Genomic DNA, 19,406 nt, shown 5'->3' with positions numbered 1-19,406 from the left:
AATATTTGGTACTAGAGACTTGGTGGCCAGGTCTTTTTGGTGGCCTTCCTTGTCGAGGGATGTGCGTTCTTTTGTGCAGTCTTGTGAGGTTTGTGCTCGGGCTAAGCCTTGCTGTTCTCGAGCCAGTGGATTGTTGTCACCTTTGCCTATCCCGAAGAGGCCTTGGACGCACATTTCCATGGACTTTATTTCGGATCTCCCTGTCTCTCAAAAAATGTCCATCATCTGGGTTGTGTGTGACCGCTTTTCTAAAATGGTTCATCTTGTACCCTTGCCTAAGTTGCCTTCCTCCTCTGAGTTGGTCCCTCTGTTTTTCCAGAACGTGGTTCGTTTGCATGGGATTCCGGAGAACATCGTTTCTGACAGGGGATCCCAGTTTGTGTCTAGATTTTGGCGGACGTTCTGTGCTAAGATGGGCATTGATTTGTCCTTTTCGTCTGCATTCCACCCTCAGACGAATGGCCAGACGGAGCGAACTAATCAGACCTTGGAAACTTATTTGAGGTGTTTTGTTTCTGCTGATCAGGATGACTGGGTTACCTTTTTGCCGCTGGCCGAGTTTGCCCTTAATAATTGGGCTAGTTCTGCTACCTTGGTTTCTCCTTTCTTTTGTAATTCGGGGTTTCATCCTCGTTTTTCCTCTGGTCAGGTGGAGCCTTCTGATTGTCCTGGAGTGGACATGGTGGTGGATAGGTTGCATCAGATTTGGAGTCATGTGGTGGACAATTTGAAGTTGTCCCAGGAGAAGGCTCAGCAGTTTGCTAATCGCCGTCGCCGCGTGGGTCCTCAACTTCGTGTTGGGGACTTGGTGTGGTTGTCTTCTCGTTTTGTTCCTATGAAGGTCTCTTCTCCTAAGTTCAAGCCTCGGTTCATCGGTCCTTATAGGATCTTGGAAATTCTTAACCCTGTGTCGTTTCGTTTGGATCTCCCGGCATCGTTTGCTATTCATAATGTGTTCCATCGGTCGTTGTTGCGGAGGTATGAGGTACCTGTTGTTCCTTCGCTTGAGCCTCCTGCTCAGGTGCTGGTGGAGGGAGAATTGGAGTATGTTGTGGAGAAGATCTTGGATTCTCGTGTTTCCAGACGGAAACTCCAATATTTGGTCAAGTGGAAGGGTTATGGTCAGGAGGATAATTCTTGGGTGGTTGCCTCTGATGTTCATGCTGATGATTTGGTCCGCGCTTTTCATAGGGCTCATCCTGGTCACCCTGGTGGTTCTCGTGAGGGTTCGGTGACCCCTCCTCAAGGGGGGGGTACTGTTGTGAGTTCTGCTTTTGGGCTCCCTCTGGTGGTTACTGATGGTACTGGGTGATTTGTGTTCTGCTGTCTCTGGTGTCCACCTGTTCTATTAGGATTTGGGAGTTTCCTATTTAACCGGGCTTTCTTGTCATTTCCCCGCCGGCTATCAAGGTTATCAGAGTGTTTTGTTACCTCAGCTTCTGGCTTCAGTAATCTTCAGGACAAGCTAAGTTTTTGATTTTCTTGTTCCACGTTTTGCTTTATTTTTGTCTTGTCCAGCTTGCATATAATTGTTTCTTTGCTGCTGGTTGCTCTAGCGGGCTGTAATTGCTCCTCATGTTCCATGAGTTGGAACATGAGTTCAAGTAATTACAGGATGGTTTTTTGAAGGGTTTTTTGCTGTCCGCGCAGTTTACTTTTGTATCCTCTGCTATCTAGTTTTAGCGGGCCTCATTTTGCTGAATCTGTTTTCATACTGTGTATGTGCCTTCCTCTCATTTCACCGTCATTATATGTGGGGGGCTGCTATTTCTGTGGGGTATTTCTCTGGAGGCAAGAGAGGTCTGTGTTTCTTCTAATAGGGGAAGTTAGATCTTCGGCTGGTGCGAGACGTCTAGGATCAACGTAGGCATGTTCCCCGGCTATTGTTATTTGTGTGTTCAGGTTTAGGGTCGCGGTCAGCTCAGGTTCCATCACCCTAGAGCTCGTTGGTGCTTGTCCTTTTGTGATTCCCTGCCATTGGAATCATGACAGCCCAAGTCCGATGCCCTACCTCCGCATAGGAATTGTGATTGTGCTATCAATTTGATTCCTGGTAGTAAATTCCCAAAAGGTCGACTGTTTAATTTGTCTGTGCCTGAGCACGCCGCTATGCGCAGTTATGTGAAGGAATCCCTGGAGAAGGGGCATATTCGCCCGTCATCGTCACCATTAGGAGCAGGGTTCTTTTTTGTAGCCAAGAAGGATGGTTCGCTGAGGCCTTGTATAGATTACCGCCTTCTAAATAAGATCACGGTTAAATTTCAGTACCCCTTGCCGTTGTTATCTGATTTGTTTGCTCGGATTAAGGGGGCTAGTTGGTTCACCAAGATAGATCTTCGTGGTGCGTATAATCTGGTGCGAATCAGGCGAGGCGATGAATGGAAAACTGCATTTAATACGCCCGAGGGTCATTTTGAGTATCTAGTGATGCCATTCGGACTTGCCAATGCTCCATCAGTGTTTCAGTCCTTTATGCATGACATCTTCCGAGAGTACCTGGATAAATTCCTGATTGTGTACTTGGATGACATTTTGATCTTCTCGGATGATTTGGCAGACGCGGTACTGAATAAGGAACGCGTCTCTGACTGGGGAGCACACAGAGAGCTGCACGAAAAGGTGGTCTGTGCCAGATCCCCCCTAGCATCACTCCCCCTTAGTGATGCATTAATTGGAAGACCCCCAGCCGGCCAGTGGGCACTAGAGGGGAGGGGTCCTACGGCCACTCCTACAGGGGTTAAATCCAGGTGTCCGGCCGAGAACTTTCTCTTTCACTCTCGGCAGGACACCTGGAAGCCAGGGTCCGTCCTGCGACATCCCCCCGTCAACATCTGCGGGGGTTCCTCCAGGATCGGTGTACACTCGTCCAGAATCACGCAGCGGTGAGTGTTCCAAGGGTAGCGAATCAGCCAGGGAAGAACAATCCCCCGCGGCTTCCAGCCACGACAACTGCAATGCAGTCGCTGAAGACAGAGCCATTAATCCGCCACTATGTGGTAGTAATCGGGCTCCAACGCACGATATTCTGTGCATCGGACAGCACATCGGCCAATCCCTCGCTGTAGCGGGAGCCAGAGTTTCCCCGTCCTGCGACATCCCCCCGTCAACATCTGCGGGGGTTCCTCCAGGATCGGAGCACACTCGTCCAGAGTCACACAGCGGTGAGTGTACCAAGGGTAACGAGGAAATCTTACGTTACAGGGTTAACATAAAGGAAATGGAGCTAACTTCAGCGGTAAAGGAGTTACGCCTACAACTATCACATCCAAACGGATAAGTGGTGAACAAAGATCTGGATCAAAAATAGCTTTAACTATAGATCAGGAAACTAGACAGAAAATCAGGAGCAACGATTATATTGACATATGGTCGCTGTTATCAGCGGACCAACAAACGGTGGATAAAGCTAACGATAGGGTTTTCGATAGGGGGAGATCAAAAATCGGATTAACCATGAATAATTGGCTCCAGGCCTTCGTAGTATTGGGCTGTATTATGGGTGGCCCCCTGGCTAAAGCTTTACCCCAATAAGGAAGCGGCTCAGCAACTGCAATCAGGCTTCTCCGACGGGTTCTTTATTCCCTTTAGGCTAACAAGAACGCCAACCCTATCCGATAACCTAAAATCGGCTCGCGAATTCCCAAAATTCTTAGACAAAAATTGGGAAGGAGGTAGAATTGGGTAGAATAGCAGGCCCCTTTAAGTCGCTCCCCTTCAAAAACATTACAATTTCTCCGTTAGGCATCATACCAAAAAAGGAACCCGGTAAATACCGTTTAATCCATCATTTTCACCCAAAGGGCGATTCGGTTAACGATGCTATTTCCCCAGAAAAAGCTTCTGTCTCGTATGTGTCTTTCGATACAGCGGTAGAACTAGTCCGGGCAGCCGGACCAGGCGCCCTGCTAGCCAAATACGACATTGAATCGGCATTCCGTTTGCTACCCATGCACCCCGAATGTTTCCACCTTCTGGGCTGCAAAGTGGACCAACACTATTACTTCGACATGTGCCTCCCGATGGGATGTTCCATCTCATGTCACTATTTCGAGCTGTTCAGCACCTTCCTAGATTGGGTAGTTCAGTACGAAACGGGCAGTAAATCCCTAATTCACTACCTCGACGATTTCCTGTTCGTCGGCCCCAGTGATTTTAATCTCTGCTCTGATTTACAAGAAAAATTCAAATCTATCTCACTCAAATTCGCCGTGCCATGGTCACAAAAAAAAAACAAAAAAAAAACATGTAATGTATTGCCCTTCTTGGGCATCGAAATAGATACCAACATGATGGTGTTCCGCTTACCAGAGGATAGAATACAAAAAACCCAACAAATGTCGAAAGGCTTCCGCGAATTTAAGAAGGTAACCCTACAGCAAATGCAGGCGTTATCGGGTTTACTGACGTTCGCCTGCCGCGTAATGCCGGCCGGCAGAGCATTCTCACGCAGACTATCTTTGGCAACAAAAGGCGCTTCTCAGCACGGCCATAGAATTAGGCTCACTCGTTCGCTAAAAGCAGATCTGCTGGTATGGCAGACGTTCCTACATTCGTACAACGGTCACACGTGCGTCATGGTTAGAGAGATCGCAAGCAAAGAATTAGGGCTGACATTAGGGTGGAACAAAACAGAGGGTTTTGCAACAATCTATAAAAAACAATGGTGCCAATCTGATTGGCCAGAGAATTGGACGACAACAAAGTGGGGGCAAGACCCAGCCCTATGGGAATTGTTTGCGGTAGTAGCAGCGGTGGAGATATGGGCCGATCAGTTGAGAAACATGAACATTCGTTTCCAAACTAAAAATACGAAAACAGCGAAGAATTTAAATCACATGTCTTCTTCATCCTTGCCCATACTCGCTCTCTTGCGCCGGCTCGCACTGATATGCCTTGAAAACAATATCTGGTGTAGAGCCATCGTGGTGGCGGAAGTAGATGATAATATCATTAACCCATTGTTGTTTTCCAATTGGCAGGCTTTCAGAATCCAGCAGCCCAACGCGCAACCCTTGGGTATCCTGTGTCCACTGTCCCTGTGGGATACAGTGGACAATCATTGATGCCCTTAATCCGGGCCTAGCAGGTGTATGGTAAGGCTTGGGAGGAGTGGCGCTCACTAATTCAGCCAGTTCAGCTGATGGCTGAGTGGTTAAGCTCTTTCACTGAAGAGTGGGAAACATGGGTTCTATCCCCAGTAAAAGTAAATTTCTTCTTTATTTATTGGTAGGCCAGTCGACGAATGCGACGGAGCACGAAGCGCGGTTACAAGCGAATTTTTATTACGGATGAGGGAAGGCTCGGCGTCGGGTACCTCGGCACAACGGAAATTATCGGGGCTAGCATTTTTCTTTCAACTATTGGGATGGGTAGACGTAACTAAGTCCTTCTGCATAAGACAAGCCATAAAAGGTGGGAAAAGGCTTCAGCCAAGCCAAGAATGTCGCCGCCCCATTTCACTGAGACTATTGCAGGAACTGATTGCTGCGTCGGAAGGAGGCCTAATTAATGAGGGCATAGTTATATGCAGCGACGCCCTGCGCATATATGCAGCGACGCCCTGCGCATCAGGGTTCGAAAGTCCAAATGCGATCCCACCGGTAGGGGCACATGGGTCCTAGTTAACTCTACAGATGGCCCAGCTTGTCCGCTAAAAATGGTTAGAAGATACGCCGGGATAAGACACGCTGGTAGATTTTTTCTTCACTCATAAAGACATGTCCCCTCTGACCAAGTACCAATTCCAGGCAATGTTCAAGCTATGCTTGGGAAAAACCGGTGCTAATCCAAAGGAGTACGGAACACATTCGTTCCGCATAGGGGCGGCCACAGCGGCAGCTAAGGCAGGAGTGTCAGAGGCCGAGGCGCAGAGAATGGGTCGCTGGAAGTCCGCATACTTCGCCAGATACATAAGACCTGACTTGCTTTATTAACATGTGTTGTCTCTTACAGGGGTGGAAGTGTGGGTTGTAGGAGATTCCTACGTTTACTGGGCCAAGGAGAGGGCCAAACTGCGGCCAGGAGGAACAAATCTTTACCTCCCGGGCATAAAAGTTAACTGGAGGGGTATCAGAGGCCTCCAGTGGAAACAGGTGTTCAAGGAGATGGTTGGCATAGCAAGGAGGGCGGAAAGCCCTGTGGTAATGGTGGTACACACGGGTGGCAATGACCTTGGCAAACAAAAGGTGGCCGAATTGTACAAATGGTTGACAACGGATATGGATACAAAAGGTGGCCGAATTGTACAAATGGGTGACAACGGATATGGATTGGTTCAGCTGTCTTTACAGGAACATGATCCTGGTGTGGTCGGATATAACACCACGGGCCGTCTGGCGAAGAGCAAGAGATAAAAGAGCCATAGAACGGACAAGGGGTAAATTCAATGCTCGGATTGGAAAATATGTGAGAGGAAGAGGCGGTATCGTGATTCGTCACCTCCCGTTACAAGGGGATAACACGCCACAATTAAGACCGGACGGAGTTCACCTAACGGACATTGGCCTCGATATTTTTCTGTCTGGTTTACAGGATGGGGTTGAACAGGCCCTAACATCGAGGGGTGGGGTCGGAGTCCCGCGTAGATAATACACGGGATCCTCCGTGGCGGAAAAAGCGGAGGAGGGCAAAGGTTGTAACCGCTCGTTGGGCCAATTCCCCTGTCGATCACGGACAGGAGCTCGGCGCGAGCCGCTCGTTACGATATGTAATTGCCCTTTCTCCGATTATTTAATTAATAAACTGTGACCGACCTGTTCAACCCACCTAGGACTGTGTGTGTTTCATTACGGGACTGATGGGAGGGGGGAAGGCACTGGTTACGACACCCAGGTCTCCACAGTCTGGCAGACGCGGTACTGAATAAGGAACGCGTCTCTGACTGGGGAGCACACAGAGAGCTGCACGAAAAGGTGGTCTGTGCCAGATCCCCCCTAGCATCACTCCCCCTTAGTGATGCATTAATTGGAAGACCCCCAGCCGGCCAGTGGGCACTAGAGGGAAGGGGTCCTACGGCCACTCCTACAGGGGTTAAATCCAGGTGTCCGGCCGAGAACTTTCTCTTTCACTCTCGGCAGGACACCTGGAAGCTTTTGTCCCACCCACCCTCCCTTTTAAAGGCTAATTATGATACTAACCCGCAGGAGAATGTAAATGTGTGAATTATGTTGTAAGTTTAAAAAAAAAAAAAAAAAAAAAAATTAATTATTACGTATGTTGATAGAACTAAACCCTGGTAACCTTTATTAAGTCACAGCGGAAAAAGCGGAGGAGGGCAAAGGTCGTAACCGCTCGTTGGGCCAATTCCCCTGTCGATCACGGACAGGAGCTCGGCGCGAGCCGCTCGTTACGATATGTAATTGCCCTTTCTCCGATTATTTAATTAATAAACTGTGACCGACCTGTTCAACCCACCTAGGACTGTGTGTGTTTCATTACGGGACTGATGGGAGGGGGGAAGGCACTGGTTACGACACCCAGGTCTCCACAGTCGGGAGTCTCATGTGAAGCAGGTCAGAACAGTTTTTCAGGTCCTGCGTGCTAATTCTTTGTTTGTGAAGGGATCAAAGTATCTTTTTGGTGTGCAGAAGGTTTCATTTTTGGGGTTCATCTTTTCCCCTTCTACTATCGAGATGGATCCTGTTAAGGTCCAAGCCATCCATGATTGGACTCAGCCGACATCTCTGAAAAGTCTCCAAAAGTTCCTGGGCTTTGCTAATTTTTATCGTCGCTTCATCTGCAATTTTTCTAGTACTGCCAAACCATTGACCGATTTGACCAAGAAGGGTGCTGATTTGGTCAATTGGTCTTCTGCTGCTGTGGAAGCTTTTCAGGAGTTGAAGCGTCGTTTTTCTTCTGCCCCTGTGTTGTGTCAACCAGATGTTTCTCTTCCGTTCCAGGTCGAGGTTGATGCTTCTGAGATTGGAGCAGGGGCTGTTTTGTCGCAGAGAGGTTCTGATTGCTCAGTGATGAAACCATGCGCTTTTTTTTCCAGGAAGTTTTCGCCTGCTGAGCGAAATTATGATGTGGGCAACCGAGAGTTGCTGGCCATGAAGTGGGCATTCGAGGAGTGGCGTCATTGGCTTGAAGGAGCTAAGCAACGCGTGGTGGTATTGACTGATCATAAGAACTTGACTTATCTTGAGTCTGCTTAGCGGTTGAATCCTAGACAGGCTCGTTGGTCGCTGTTTTTTGCCCGTTTTGACTTTGTGATTTCGTACCTTCCGGGCTCTAAAAATGTGAAGGCGGATGCTCTGTCTAGGAGTTTTGTGCCCGACTCTCCGGGTTTGTCCGAGCCGGCGGGTATCCTCAAGGAAGGAGTAATTGTGTCTGCCATCTCCCCTGATTTGCGGCGGGTGCTGCAAAAATTTCAGGCTAATAAACCTGATCGTTGTCCAGCGGAGAGACTGTTTGTCCCTGATAGGTGGACGAATAAAGTTATCTCTGAGGTTCATTGTTCGGTTTTGGCTGGTCATCCTGGAATCTTTGGTACCAGAGAGTTAGTGGCTAGATCCTTTTGGTGGCCGTCTCTGTCGCGGGATGTGCGTACTTTTGTGCAGTCCTGTGGGATTTGTGCTCGGGCTAAGCCCTGCTGTTCTCGTGCCAGTGGGTTGCTTTTGCCCTTGCCAGTCCCGAAGAGGCCTTGGACACATATCTCTATGGATTTTATTTCTGATCTTCCCGTTTCTCAAAAGATGTCAGTCATTTGGGTGGTCTGTGATCGCTTTTCTAAGATGGTCCATCTGGTACCCTTGTCTAAATTGCCTTCCTCCTCTGATTTGGTGCCATTGTTCTTCCAGCATGTGGTTCGTTTACATGGCATTCCAGAGAATATCGTTTCTGACAGAGGTTCCCAGTTTGTTTCAAGGTTTTGGCGAGCCTTTTGTGGTAGGATGGGCATTGACTTGTCTTTTTCCTCGGCTTTCCATCCTCAGACTAATGGCCAGACCGAACGAACCAATCAGACCTTGGAAACATATCTGAGATGCTTTGTTTCTGCCGATCAGGATGACTGGGTGTCCTTTTTGCCTTTGGCTGAGTTCGCCCTTAATAATCGGGCCAGCTCGGCTACCTTGGTTTCGCCATTTTTCTGCAATTCTGGGTTCCATCCTCTTTTCTCTTCAGGACAGGTTGAGTCTTCGGACTGTCCTGGTGTGGATACTGTGGTGGACAGGTTGCAGCAGATTTGGACTCATGTAGTGGACAATTTGACCTTGTCCCAGGAGAAGGCTCAACGTTTCGCTAATCGCAGACGCCGTGTGGGTCCCCGACTTCGTGTTGGGGATCTGGCTTGGTTATCTTCTCGTCATATTCCTATGAAGGTTTCCTCTCCTAAGTTTAAACCTCGTTTCATTGGTCCGTATAGGATTTCTGAGGTTCTTAATCCTGTGTCTTTTCATCTGACCCTTCCAGATTCTTTTTCCATACATAACGTATTCCATAGGTCATTGTTGCGGAGATACGTGGCACCTATGGTTCCATCTGTTGATCCTCCTGCCCCGGTTTTGGTGGAGGGGGAATTGGAGTATATTGTGGAGAAGATTTTGGATTCTTGTGTTTCTAGACGGAAACTCCAGTATCTGGTTAAATGGAAGGGTTATGCTCAGGAAGATAATTCCTGGGTTTTTGCCTCTGATGTCCATGCTCCCGATCTTGTTCGTGCCTTTCATGTGGCTCATCCTGGTCGGCCTGGGGGCTCTGGTGAGGGTTCGGTGACCCCTCCTCAAGGGGGGGGTACTGTTGTGAATTCTGTGGCAGAGCTCCCTCCTGTGGTCACAAGTGGTACTTCGGCTGATTCTCTCTGTGAGCTTCTGTTGGTGGAGGGAAGTGGTACTGTGGCTTCTGAGTTTCCTCCCTCAGGTGATCTGGTGAGGTCGTTAGGTGCTTCTCTACTTAACTCCACCTAATGCTTTGATCCTGGCTTCCTGTCAATGTTCCAGTGTTGGACTTGCTTTTCCCTGAATCATTCCTGTGGCCTGCTGCTCTGCATAGCTAAGTTCTTCTTTGCCATTTGTTTGCTATTTTTTCTGTCCAGCTTGTCTATTTTGTTGCTGGAAGCTCTGGGACGCCAAGGGTGTACCTCCGTGCCGTTAGTTCGGTACGGAGGGTCTTTTTGCCCCCTTTGCGTGGTTTTCTTTAGGGTTTTCTGTAGACCGCAAAGTTACCTTTTCTATTCTCGCTCTGTTAAGAAAGTCGGGCCTCACTTTGCTGAATCTATTTCATCCCTATGTTTGTCTTTTCATCTTAACTCACAGTCATTATATGTGGGGGGCTGCCTTTTCCTTTGGGGTATTTCTCTGAGGCAAGGTAGGCTTATTTTCTATCTTCAGGCTAGTTAGTTTCTCAGGCTGTGCCGAGTTGCATAGGCAGAGTTAGGCGCAATCCACGGCTGCCTCTAGTGTTGTTTGGAGAGGATTAGGGATTGCGGTCTGCAGAGTTCCCACGTCTCAGAGCTCGTTCTATGATTTTGGGTTATTGTCAGATCACTGTATGTGCTCTGACCGCTATGTCCATTGTGGTACTGAATTGCCTTTCATAACAAGTGCCTAGTAAACGGCTGTGAAGGTACAGATGAATTACCTCGGGGAGACCAAAACATCCAACACCGCGGAGACACCATCACGTGTTTCTCAACGCAGTGATCCAGAACACTGCTCCCATCCCTTATGGATGCTGCCCTTCCCGTGGTTGTTCCTTCCCGGGGAAAGGCCTGGCTATTCATTGCTTGCGTTGAGAAACACATGATGGTGTCTCCGCAGCTTACGTTACATGCATTTGCATATTTCCCATAAGGGATGGGGGCAGTGTTCTGGATCACTGCGTTGAGAAACACGTGATGGTGTCTCCGCGGTGTTGGATGTTTTGGTCTCCCCGAGGTAATTCATCTGTACCTTCACAGCCTTTTACTAGGCACTACTCCTAATAGCCAGTTTCCTACTCCACATTGATGAGGGGCAAAAACCCCGAAACAGCTGTCTGTGGATGGATACCATGCTTGGCATAGGTGGTTTTCCTTTATTGGATGTTTTCCTTTATTGGATGCTGCCCTTCCCGTGGTTGTTCCTTCCCGGGGAAAGGCCTGGCTATTCATTGCTTGCATTGAGAAACACGTGATGGTGTCTCTGCAGCTTACTTTACACACTTCTGATGTCAGACATACTGGACGGTAGTTGCCTGGATCCACCTTCTTACCTTTCTTAAATATTGGCACATGAGCCTCCTCCTATCCGGTGACACCGACCGTTACAAGAATCTAAGAACATAAGATACAGCAGTCTGTCAATTATTGCGCTCAATTCCCTCAGTATCCGGGGATGAATGCCGTCTGGACCAGGGGATTTGTCACTGTTTAAATTGCTCAGATGTACTTCTTTTTGTGTTAAACTAGTTATATCAGGTTGTGAACTTTGATTTTTTTGCCTTATTGAGTGATCCCTGTAACAGACAGTTCATTGGTGAACACGAATGAGACGCATCTGCTTAACCCCTTCCCGACATGCGCTGAGCCCACATCAAAGTCGCGACATGTCAGCTGTTTTGTACAGCTGACATGTGCGCGCCATAGCAGCAGGTGAAATCGCGATTCACCCGCCGCTTTTAACCTGTTAAATGCTGCTGTCAATCGCTCACAGTGGCATTTAACTACCGCTTCCGGCCACGCAGCCGGAAATGAGCACATCGCCGACCCCCGTCACATGTCATATGTCAGACTAATTTGATCAGTTTCTATGAAGAGGTAAGTTCTGGATTGGACCAAGGGAACCCAGTGGATGTAGTGTATATGGACTTTTCAAAAGCTTTTGATACGGTGCCACACAAAAGGTTGATACATAAAATGAGAATAATGGGGATAGGGGAAAATATGTGCAAGTGGGTTGAGAGCTGGCTCAGGGATAGGAAACAAAGGGTGGTTATTAATGGAGCACACTCGGACTGGGTAGCAGTTAGCAGTGGGGTACCACAGGGGTCAGTACTGGGCCCTCTTCTTTTTAACATATTTATTAATGACCTTGTAGGGGGCATTCAGAGTAGAATTTCAATATTTGCAGATGACACTAAACTCTGCAGGGTAATCAATACAGAGGAGGACAATTTATTATTACAGGATGATTTATGTAAACTAGAAGCTTGGGCTGATAAATGGCAAATGAGCTTTAATGGGGATAAATGTAAGGTCATGCACTTGGGTAGAAGTAATAAGATGTATAACTATGTGCTTAATTCTAAAACTCTGGGCAAAACCGTCAATGAAAAAGACCTGGGTGTATGGGTGGATGACAAACTTATATTCAGTGGCCAGTGTCAGGCAGCTTCTACAAAGGCAAATAAAATAATGGGATGCATTAAAAGAGGCATAGATGCTCATGAGGAGTATATAATTTTACCTCTATACAAGTCACTAGTTCGACCACACTTAGAATACTGTGCACAGTTCTTGTCTCCGGTGTTTAAGAAAGACATAGCTGAACTGGAGCGGGTGCAGAGAAGAGCGACCAAGGTTATTAGAGGACTGGGGGGTCTGCAATACCAAGATAGGTTATTACACTTGGGGCTATTTAGTTTGGAAAAATGAAGACTAAGGGGTGATCTTATGTTAATGTATAAATATATGAGGGGACAGTACAAAGACCTTTCTGATGATCTTTTTAATCATAGACCTGAAACAGGGACAAGGGGGCATCCTCTGCGTTTGGAGGAAAAAAGGTTTAAGCATAATAACAGACGCGGATTCTTTACTGTAAGAGCAGTGAGACTATGGAACTCTCTGCCGTATGATGTTGTAATGAGTGATTCATTACTTAAATTTAAGAGGGGACTGGATGCCTTTCTGGAAAAGTATAATGTTACAGGGTATATACACTAGATTCCTTGATAGGGCGTTGATCCAGGGAACTAGTCTGATTGCCGTATGTGGAGTCGGGAAGGAATTTTTTTCCCCGATGTGGAGCTTACTCTTTGCCACATGGTTTTTTTTTTGCCTTCCTCTGGATCAACATGTTAGGGCATGTTAGGTTAGGCTATGGGTTGGACTAGATGGACTTAAAGTCTTCCTTCAACCTTAATAACTATGTAACTATGTAACTATGTAACATGATGGGGGTTCGGCGATGCCTCAGACCTCTATGGTTACTGATCCCGGCCTGCTGTCAGCGCCACCCTATGGTCGGTGCTCATAGCAAGCCTGCAATTCAGCTACAAAGCAGCGATTTTATGATCGCTGCTATGTAGCAGAGCCGATCAGGCTATGCCAGCTTCTAGCCTCCCATGGAGGCCATTGAAGCATGGCAAAAGTTAAAAAAAAGTTTTTAAAAATATGAAAAAAATAAAAAAAAATATAAAAGTTTAAATCTCCCCCCTTTTGCCCCATCCAAAATAAAACAATTAAAAAAAATCAAACCTACAGATATTTGGTATCGCCGCGTTCAGAATCGCCGGATCTATAAAAAAAAAAGCACTCACCTGATCGCTAAACGGCGTAGCGAGAAAAAAAGTTGAAATGCCAGAATTACGTTTTTTTGGTCGCCGTGACATTGCATTAAAATGTAATAACGGGCGATCAAAAGAACGTATCTGCACCAAAATGGTATCACTAAAAACATCAGCTCGGCACACAAAAAATAAGCCCTCACCCGACCCCAGATCACGAAAAATGTAGACACTATGGGTATCAAAAAATGGCGCTTTTTTTTAGCAAAGTTTTGAAATGTTTTTTCACCACTTAGATAAAAATAACATAGACATGTTAGGTGTCTATGAACTCGTAATGACCTGGAGAATTATAATGACAGGTCAGTTTTAGCATTTAGTGAACCTAGCAAAAAAGCCAAACAAAAAACAAGTGTGGGACTGCACTTTTTTTGCAATTTCACCGCACTTGGATTTTTTTCCCGTTTTCTAGTACAAGACATGGTAAAACTAATGGTGTTGTTCAAAAGTACAGCTCGTCCCGCAAAAAATAAGCCCTCACATGGCCATATTGACTGAAAAATAAAAAAGTTATGGCTATGGGAAGGAGGGGAGCGAAAAACGAAAACACAAAAACGAAAAAGGACCGCAGCGGGAAGGGGTTTTAATATCTCAGCCTTTTCTTTGTCCTCTGTGATTATCTTGTTATTGCTGCCTTTAAAGGGGCCAATACCATCTATTTTTTGGGGGGCATTTATGAATTTAGAAAACTTTTTGGAATTTAATTTAATGTCGTTGGCGATTTGCTTCTTTGTAGATAACTTTGCAGCTTGATTTCTTTTTTTCATTTCTTATTTAGATCTTTATACTCTTCAAATGCAATTTCGGCCGCACAGCAATACACGGAGCCGCACGCTCCGCTCCGGAGTGCCGGTACCAGAGCTTGTTTTTAACCTGCGAGACTCGGCCGTATCTCGCTGTAGTGAGACTCCGGCCTTAACCAGAAGCTAGGCTTTATAGGAGATCCACAATTACACCATACACTGCAATACTGCAGCATTTAGTGCACGGAATCGAACCATCGCAAGCTAAAAGGGGAGTAAAAAAAAAGTTTAAAAGCAAATAAACAATATAAAATGTTTAAATCACCTGGGAAAGTAGAGAAATTAAAAATGAAAAATATACATATTTGGGAACATTGTGTCTATAAAAGACCAATCGAAAATATCATGTTGTTTCAACTATTTGTTAAAAGACACAGAGTTCTTAGTAATACTGTTTTATGCTATTTTTGATCAAAAACCGTATTACTAAGAAGCCTGTGTTATTTAAATGCACCTTTGCTTTTTACTTATTTAGTTACAGCAGGGTTTTTGCTCATTTTTTCTCTTGTAGGTGTTGTATGTTTTATGGCCAGTGTGAACATGCGTTTATGTGCTGCATGTGTACCAACACAAGCCAAGCTCAATTTGTGCGTTTTTTAAAAGACAAAAATAAATAACAAAGTCCAGAATTGCTTTTTCTTTGTTGCCGCACTTCCCTAAAAAATTATAATAAAAAGCGAACAATATATTGTATATACCCAAAATGGCATCAGCAAAAAGAGCAACTCAGGAAGCAAGAAAGTAAGAACTCACACAGCTCCATTGGTAGAAAAAAAGCAAGAGTCTGTAAAAAAACATTTTAATCACTAAAATCTAAATATTTTTTTAGAAAACTTAGAAGGTAACATGACAGCTGATACATGTGCTGACCCACGAGCAGCAATGTATCAGGCACCGGCTATAAGATCTCAGCCGGGTATGTTTGATTCTGAAATACCACAGTTTAAGGCCGGCGTCACACACAGCGTAAAACCATACGGTCCGTATATTACGGCCGTAATACGCTGAAAAGTCCCCAAAATAGTGGTCCGTAGCTCCTCCGTAGGCAGGGTGTGTCAGCGTTTTTTGCGCATGGCATCCTCCGTATGTAATCCGTATGGCATCCGTACTGCGTGTTTTTCTCGCAGGCTTGCAAAACCGACATACGGATATACAAGGGATCCATGTGTTACCAAAAAAAAAAAAATATATATATATACTGTCTATATACATATATATATATATATATATGTATGTCAGTAGACATATATATATATATATATATATATATTAATATTTCTTCCAGCGCGAGATAGCTTTAAAGCCGGTAATTCAATTACCGACTTTTGCTCTCTCCTTCCTAAACCCGACATGATATGAGACCTGGTTTACATACAGTAAACCATCTCATATCACCATTTTTTTTTGCATATTCCATACTACTAATGTCAGTATTGTGTATGTGCAAAATTTGGCCGTTCTAGCTATTAAATTAAAGGGTTAAATGGCGGAAAAAATTGGCGTGGGCTCCCGCACAATTTTCTCCGCCAGAGTAGTAAAGCCAGTGACTGAGGGCAGATATTAATAGCCTGGAGAGGGTCCACAGTTATTTCCCCCCCGGCTAAAAACACCTGCCCCCAGCCACCCCAGAAAAGGCACATCTGGAAGATGCCCCTATTCTGGCACTTGGCCACTCTCTTCCCATTCCCGTGTAGCGGTGGGATATGGGATAATGAAGGGTTAATGTCACCTTGCTACTGTAAGGTGACATTAAGCCAAATTAATAATGGAGAGGCGTCAATTATGACACCTATCCATTATTAATCCAATACTAGTAAAGGGTTAAAAAAATACACAAACACATTATTAAAAATTATTTTAATGAAATAAAAACAAAGGTTGTTGTAATATTTTATTCAACGCCCAATCCAATCACTGAAGACCCTCGTTCTGTAACAAAAATAACATAATAAACCAACAATATCCTTACCTTCCGCAGATCTGTAACGTCCAACGATGTAAATCCATCTGAAGGGGTTAAAATATTTTGCAGCCACGAGCTTTGCTAATGCAATGTTGTTCGTGGCTGCAAAACCCCGGGGAATGAAGGTAAAGTAGGTCAATGACCTATATTTACCTTCATTTGCAGTGAGGCGCCCTCTGCTGGTTGTTCCTAGATCGTGGGAACTTTCCTAGAAAGCTCCCAGGCTCGAGTTCATATGAGGACAACCAGCAGAGGGCGCCTCTTATGAACTCGAGCCTGGAAGCTTTCTAGGAAAGTTCCCACGATCTAGGAACAACCAGCAAAGGGCGCCTCACCGCAAATGAAGGTAAATATAGGTCATTGACCTACTTTACCTTCATTCCCCGGGGTTTTGCAGCCACGAACAACATTGCATTAGCAAAGCTCGTGGCTGCAAAATATTTTAACCCCTTCAGATGGATTTACCTCGTTGGACCTTACAGATCTTCGGAAGGTATGTATATTGTTGGTTTATTATTTTTTCTTTGTTACAGATCGAGGGTCTTCAGATGGATTGAGCGTAGAATAAATTATTACAACAACCTTTGTTTTTATTTCATTAAAATAATTTTTAATAATGTGTTTGTGTATTTTTTTTAACCCTTTACTAGTATTGGATTAATAATGGATAGGTGTCATAATTGACGCCTCTCCATTATTAATCTGGCTTAATGTCACTTTACAATAGCAAGGTGACATTAACCCTTCATTACCCCATATCCCACCGCTACACGGGAATGGGAAGAGAGTGGCCAAGTGCCAGAATAGGCGCATCTTCCAGATGTGCCTTTTCTGGGGTGGCTGGGGGCAGGTGTTTTTAGCCAGGGGGGGGCCAATAACCGTGGACCCTCTCCAGGCTATTAATATCTGCCCTCAGTCACTGGCTTTACTACTCTGGAGGGGAAAATTGTGCGGGAGCCCACGCCAATTTTTTCCGCCATTTAACCCTTTAATTTAATAGCTAGAACGGCCAAATTTTGCATATACACACTACTAACATTAGTAGTGGGGAATATGCAAAAAAAAAAGGTGATATGAGATGGTTTACTGTATGTAAACCAGGTCTCAAATCATGTCGGGTTTAGGAAGGAGAGAGCAAAAGCCGGTAATTGAATTACCGGCTTTAAAGCTATCTAGCGCTGGAAGAAATATTAATATATATACATATATGTGTCTACTGACATATATTCCTATTCTATGTGTACACATTTATTCTACCTATTCTATTGTAAGCTGTCAGTGTGATTTTACTGTACACCGCACTGAATTACCGGCTTTTCTCTCTAACACCGCTGCGTATTTCTCGCAAGTCACACTGCTGGTCCGTGTGTAATCCGTATTTTTGGGGCTTCCATAGACTTTCATTGGTGTATTTCTTGCGCAGTACGGTGACAAACGCAGAATGCTGCGATTTTCTACGGCCGTAGAAAGCCGTTTAATACGGATCAGTAAAATACGGCAGATAGGAGCAGGGGCATAGAGAATAATTGTGCCGTTTGTTTTGAGAGTTTTACGGACATATTTTCTGTGCTCATACGTCCGTAAAACTCGCAAGTGTGACAGCGGCCTTATATCTGCCAGGGACCGAGCCGTGTGGCAGACTAGTCAAACAGGCGGGTCTTTGGCAGATTCTCCCCGCCCTCCACCCTGCAGTGACGAGTCTTTCCCTGCATGCGTGTATTACTCAAAAACAGTGGGTGTGGAGAAGCCCCAAGGGACCCGCCTGTCTGACTAGTCTCCGGTGCGGCTCGGTCTCGATATTGCCATAATTATTTTGATCTGGGAAATCAGATTCCCAAATCATTTTTACCACACAATGAACAGTGTAAAAACAAAACCCCCCAAAACAGTGCTGGAATTGAGCTTTTTTTCACCATTTCACCCCATTTGGGTTTTTTTTCTCCATTTTTTACTACATACTCATCAGCATTCTGGATCACCCCCCCAAGTGCCGTGGGGTACTCGGTACCGGGTCCAATGTTCATGGGGGGATGTCACGGTGGCTGACCCGTTCCGTGGCCCTGGGACGTCCGTATAAAAGGGAAAAGTCTTTAAAGGGATAAAGTTTATGTTCGTGACGCCACCTGTGGTATTCGGTCAGGGTGACCGACGCTGCTGTGGGGTCCGCTGGGGTGATGTTATGGCAGCTAGATGGTATATCTTCCCACAGGTGAAGTATGTCCCCAGGGCTTCCCAATATGTAGATGGTGGATGGTGAGAGGCGCAGTGAAGAACAAGGGCACAAGGCTTCAGTCTCTACATCTACAATCCAGAGCACCAGACCACAGGGCAGACAGAGTCCGGCCGGTTTGGAGGCAAATCCAGAGTTCCCTTGTCCAGGTGGAAATCTGTAGCCTTCTCTTGCGCTTCAGTGGTGTAGTCCCTTACTGCCTATGGCTTCACATAAGGGTCTCACAGATGTGCTCTCTCTGTCCCCCATATAGGATAGGACAAAACTCGTATGACTGGTGACTTGAGCCTGTTTATAGGGTCTCTTAGATAACCCGGCTCTGTAGGTCTGTTCACACTAATTCTATGTTTGGATGTGTCGGTCAGTTTTTTGAAATTTGTATTCATTAGCCTTCTGACTGAGCACTCTGCCTCTTAGCCGCAGGTGTTTTAATCACAACAGGTCCATTACCCCTCCACAGAGAGAGAGAATTTTAGTCTAAGAAAAGGTTTCACAGGTATCCATTCAGATGAAGACGTTTATTCTCAGCGAGGAAAGGAATGTCAAGGTCCTGGTATAAGAGAGATGCCCTAATGTGGCTACCAGGTACACATGAATTGACCAATTTATGCACTAAACTCTCTAATTTTTTTATATTTCTAGTGCAGTAATGCAGTTCAGTTTTCATGTTTCATGTTTGCATGTTTTAGTGCCGCAGTGTACTGCCTTATTTATTTGACTGTATATGAGTTGGTGACTCTAGGTTCAGCACCTGTTCACACTTATTCTATGTTTGGATGTGATGGTCAGTTTTTTAAAATTTAAATCCGGCTCTGTAGGTGTCACCGTGCCTTCTGGGTGTAGGTGCGGACAGGTAACCTGCAATTAGTTGTCCTGCCGGTCTCTGAAATAAGGCGTAGAGGTCCTTACTCCCTCGGTGTTCTGG

Source organism: Ranitomeya imitator, chromosome 3 (genome assembly GCF_032444005.1).
Source record: "Ranitomeya imitator isolate aRanImi1 chromosome 3, aRanImi1.pri, whole genome shotgun sequence".
NCBI lineage: Eukaryota > Metazoa > Chordata > Amphibia > Anura > Dendrobatidae > Ranitomeya > Ranitomeya imitator.
Note: the sequence above shows the minus strand (reverse complement) of the source record.